Source organism: Semicossyphus pulcher, unplaced genomic scaffold (assembly GCF_022749685.1).
Source record: "Semicossyphus pulcher isolate SPU_LCO1_2020_fin unplaced genomic scaffold, fSemPul1.0.p SCAF_19, whole genome shotgun sequence".
NCBI classification, from domain to species: domain Eukaryota; kingdom Metazoa; phylum Chordata; class Actinopteri; order Labriformes; family Labridae; genus Semicossyphus; species Semicossyphus pulcher.
In genome coordinates this window covers 8,042,732-8,048,413 of record NW_027211692.1, presented here as the reverse complement: position 1 = coordinate 8,048,413, position 5,682 = coordinate 8,042,732, and positions in this window count along the sequence as shown.

Genomic DNA, 5,682 nt, shown 5'->3' with positions numbered 1-5,682 from the left:
GTGACTCTAAACTTGCCCGCAGGTGTGAAGGTGAGCGTGATGTGTCAGCCCTGTGATTGACTGGCGATCAGACCAGGGTGTACCCGCCTCTCGCCAAATGACAGCTGGGATATACTCCCACGACCCTGAACAGGATAAGCAGTAGATAATGGATTGGTGGATCTGGTACATCCATAGTTTCGAATTGAATATCTTTAGGTTTGGAAATCTTTTTAAGTAATCAAAACATTTTTTCTCGCAGCCCTAGAGGTCCTTTGTTTGAGTTAATCAGAACACACTGGCAGGAAGAACCACCTAAAAACTTGTGCTCCTCATGATACTAACATACCATCCAGTCCAGTCGGTTGAAACTGTCCCTCAGAGAGCCTCATTAAGAACAAAGCACCCATTGGATCTGACTCCAAGTTCACATGCATTAATGTAATGTTGTCAACGTAACTGACTCTACGCCCTGTTATGCCACGATCGGCCCTGACGTCCTCGCTGCATGTCCTCGGTGAGTCCAGGCGTGAGATGTGTGCAGCAGCAGAGACACAGAGACACAGAGCGCTGGTGCAGCAGCAGTAAAGAGAAAACAAGCTGTGAGACGAGCGCAGCAGCGTTACGGTGCCTTTAAAAGTCTGCTCAAACTTGATCTGGATCTTTGTAGATTAACACAGCTCTTCAAAGCTCGGCACTATATTTGATAACCCGACGTCTTCTTCTCTGCATATCCTCTTAATCAGTCATGTAATGAACAATGCTGCTACTACTGTTTAGATTAATTATACATCAACCCAATTAGACGCAGTGCATCATGCTACAGCTTTATCTGATTATAAAACCAACAGAAGGATCAGAACCTCTCCACATCTTACACGAGCGCGCCTCTCGCCTCTCAGAGATCACTTATCGTCTTGAGGACACTGAGTCGAAGTAAATTAGAGCAAATATTTCTCTTGGAAAGACGACAAATCGCATGTTGGGGTTTTTGTCACAAGTTGCATTTTTCCAATTTGCGTTTGTAATTAGGGTGTGCAGCAGCCAGACATCCAGCGGATAATCTGGCCTTTCTGTATTAGACGGGAAGTGGACCGTGAAAGTAATTGGTGAGTGTTGCACAAATTGGATCTAAGCGTGATGCCATTTTTATTCCTCTGAGGCAATATTTGCAAAGCGATTAGAACAATGCTGCAGCTGCACATTTTCAAAAGCTTTATTACGTACCTGTAACGTTTATGAGCGAACGTTAACAGGTCCAGTAATCAACCCGAAGGTGGGAGGCGGCACGTGAAGCTCACAGTCAACAGGGAGGAGAAACTGTCGTTTACAAGCATGGCTTTGGCTGCGTTAAACGGGGAAGAAATAAATAATGAAAGTAAAATCCAAATGGTTTTCATCACTCAACTGTTTCAAAACTGTTCCAATTATGATTCCTATTAGATGCCTCAGAAATAAACTGCCAAACCAACCACAGAAATGTGGATTGCAGAGTTGTTCTCCGTCCCACAGCGAGACGTTTGCGCTCCGTTCCTGCTGGGAGAAGTGTTGCGTGTTTTCCCCAAAAGTTGTGTGAGACACTTACAAATAACACGATTAGAGACAAATTCATTAGCACCACTTGGTAATGAGATCTTGAGCCTGAGCGGGTAACCACCGGGGGGCTCAGTGAGCCAGCCAGAACCAGACTGGTGTGACCCTGGCATCAAACGCACAGAGATTGGAAATATCTGCAGTCTGTGGACGCGTCCCGCTGATAAATGGGGTTTTATCACTTCAGCAGAAACACGGCCAGCGTGCCGGGCTGAATGCTGAGCAGGGCGACGGTGAGGCTGAGGAGGGAGCACGGGTGGGGAGAGATTTTACTCTGAGGAGAGGCAGGTGCGGTGATGTCATTAGAAGCATACAGGTGTCCTGCCAACATACAGATGGATATAAGCTTTAGATGTGAGGAAGCACAGGTGGGTTTAGGATCATCATCATCATCATAATCTTCATGCTTGAACATGTAACCACATTTGTTTGCATTCTCCCTCTATACATGAGTTTAACTTTGAATCAATCATTTTAATAGTTTAGACTGATTGTTTTATTGACAGATCACCACAGAGGTACTCGAAGCCTCACTGATTTTTAGGGTCAATACAGATACCAACATCTGAGGCAGAATTTTGTTATTGAAGAAAAATGAGCAAAATATTCAGCAGCACATTCTGTAGTTGAAGACGTGTCAGTGTGATTATATTGCGTCTAAATTAACTGAATTTAAATTGTTTGTTTCTGTCATGAGTAATTATTGTTTAGTTTTATGTTTAATTTATTCCGTGTTCCTGCCATGATTTGATCTTGTTAAGTTATGCATGCCTTTTGTTTAGATCACTTCCTGTTTTACATTGTCACCTTGTCTCCCGTGCTGATCCACTTCCTGCCTTTGTGTCTTTCCCACTTGTTTGATTATGTGCCCTGCCTTTATTGTTTTCACCTGCTCCCCTGATTGTCTCACCTGTGTCTGATTAGCTTCCCCTCCCAACTTGTTCCCCTGTCTCTGTGTCAATTCGTCATTTGTCTTTTGTCTGTCTTAGTAAAACTTCCGTCTATTCCCTGAAACCTTTTGTGTAACTTCTGTCAACCCTGCAGTAAGTTTCCTCGTGGCTCCCCCGTGTTTTTTGACCTGTTGTACTTTTCCTTTGGATTGTTTGTTACCTATATTTTAAAGGAAGCCTTTTATTTTCGCCTTTTGGATTCAGCCTTTTTGTCTTTTGTTGGAACATTGACTTTAGCTGTACCTTTTGGTTTTCCTTTTTGTGTTCACTGAATCCTTTTCTTGTAGTCTGCCTTTTTGTTTAAACCTGAACCTTGACAGTTTCAGAGCACATAGAAATATACATTTAGTTATTTTTAGAACACTTTCACTAAGCTAATGCTGGTCAATGCATTTCATTTAGCTAAACCACTGTGTTTTAGGAGGCGAAATAGTTTTGTCTGGTGTCATTTGGTGTTAATAGTCGAGGTAGAAATGTAATTTCTTGTTGCCCCCTGGTGGCCTCCGGATGAGTGCGCCAACTAGAGATGTCATCTCTCCTCTGTTAGCTTTCTAATGAGTCCTAAAATACGCCAACCAAACAATGTTATAGAAGGAAACTCACCGAGAAGTCAAACTTTCTGAGGTCAGAAAAGTTGTTGGCACACTTCCTTAAGTGCTCAAAAACACAGACTTTAACATCTACAGGTCCACGACGACGGGAAAATGAAGATGCTCCCAACAGATACGGAAAGAATTGCATGAATTGTGGTCGTTGTGGATTGTATGTGCATTAGCAGATCTAGATTTAGATGGACTGCTTGTAATAAACTGAGGAACACGCTGCAGGACGGGAATTAGAAACCCAGGGTCCATTATCACCGGGCCAGTGACGTCCAAGCTGATGTGTTGGTCGGCTCCACTTAGAGCAGCCCAGCGTTTACATGATCAACACTGTCTGCGAGCTGCTGATCTAATTGTTGGGGTTAAAAACTGGCGGGCTTCTCCCAGTTTGCATTGCATGCCTGTGGCAGTAAACCCCCCATCAATTACCTGCTACAGTCTGCTTCATGCTGAACACGGAGGAACGTGTCAACAGCCCGAGATACCGCTCTGCACACACATGAAAGCCCAGCCGTCCAAACACAGGGAAACTCCTGACAGCATAAATTACTGGGCGGAAAAAGGTGAAGGCGCCGTGCATGTATCAGGCCTTGTTTGCTGTCAGGGACTGGAGACGGGGAAACAAAGGAAGGCACCGGAGCCCAGGAAAGAGCGGGAATGAGGAAGCGGGATGTAAAATGAGCTGCAGAGAGGAGGAGAAGAGCAGGAGATTCAGATAGAGAGGGGTGGCGGACAAAGAAGTGGGCAGAAAGCGGGCAGAAAAAGGCGTCTTCATGGGGACCGTGAGCGTACGAGCAGCATGGTAAACAGGAAGTGGAAAAAAACATCCTTCAGTCCTGTGCGGCGGCAAGACAAACAACCGGCGGCACAATCCGGTGTGCTTATTGTGTAGTTTGTGGAAGAGGAGCTGAGGAACTATTTGATGAGGGATATGTCTGGGTGCCTCTGCTATTGTTCGCCACAGTTGAGAATCATTTATCACAATAGGAGCACCTGGTGTTCAGGAAAAAAAAAAAAGCTCTAACAGAGCGGGAGCAGGAAACCAACAAGCAGAGCGTCTCAGCGAACAAAGAGGGAGAAAATAGCAACATCTTTCTCCGCATCTCTTGCTGCTCCCCTCCACACGTCTCCCTCTTCCCTCCATCTCAGCCGCTCCCTCCCTTTTCTCTGCTGCTTTTAACATGCCTCCATCTCCTCGTGTTAATTTGCTGCTTCAGTGACACGCATCATTGGGGGAGTCATTTCTAATAACCCCCTCCCGCCCGCACCCTCCCTACAAGTGCCTTTGAGTCATGCACAGGGATGTCATTCAAATTATTAAGCATAATGGTGACAATGATGCATTTCTAAAGCCTGCTTCCTTCCTGACATGACTGCAGTTAGCTCAACAACCTTCCCCCCTTCCTCCTCCTCCTCTTCCTCGTTACAAATGAACCCCATCTCCTCTTCCTGAGGAAGAGCACGCACAGAGCTGCTGGGGTGAATCATTTCATTTCCCTGAGCGTTTTGCTTCCAGAAAAATCTTTTGATTCCTGAAGGTTCCCGGCGTGTCACAGCCTCCTCAGTGTCAGCGTCTTATCACACGTCATGATGCGGGGCTTCCTGTTTGAAAGGCTTTCAAAGTAAGAGGGGTTACAGGCTCCCGCGTACACATCCTCTCCCCTGACCCGAGTCAAAGCAGAGTAATTATTCATTCACGCCGGGCCGTCAGGGATGATGTGCGGGTGACATTTTCCCTCGGCTGCTTTGTTGTTGCAGATCCAAACGCAGAAAGATGATTGTCGGAGTCTAACATCTGCTGTTTTCTCCCTCAGCCTCGGCTCGGTACAACACGTCTCAGCAGCGAGGAAAATATGCAAACGAAGCCAGAGGGATCTGCTTCTTACATTTACACACTTTAAGGTAATGCAACACATGGAAAGAGGAAAACATACCCACACAATATAATGTTTAATATCATTTTAGTTACGTTTTTCCACTGGAGCAACACGAGCCGAGGTGTCGGCTGGTAGCAACATACCTGACTGTGATGTTTTTTTGTTCATGTCTTTCACAAACGTGGCCTTTACTTCCTGCGCGATTCCACGGTGCTCTGGATTAAAAAAGCAGAAAGCAGATGCCTCGGTAATAAAGACAATTAAACCTGCAGCTGCACCATCTGCTTTTGTCCGTGACCGAGGTAATGAGTGGGAAAAAAAGAGGAATTTTGTGAAGGTAGCCGCGTGCAGGAGGGACATCTTTACCCTCAACGAGGACCTGCAGGTGCACGGCAGCTCAAACCTATATAATATGTATGATAGCATCGCTGACATTTACCTCCACGGACACAAAACAGATTATAGATTCAGGATAATATGAAATATCCGTTTAACATAATCTCCTGCATGATCCCTCCTCCTCCTCCTCCTCCTCCTCCTCCGGCTGAGCTGCACAAGATAAGAGGTCGGGCGGCGTGTGCCTACAGTGACCTCTCTGTTCTTAGGGTGATGGTGCCTTAAAGGGCGGTGATCTTCATGCTTGGAGGCCAACATGTTGCTCCTCATTGGACACATACGACA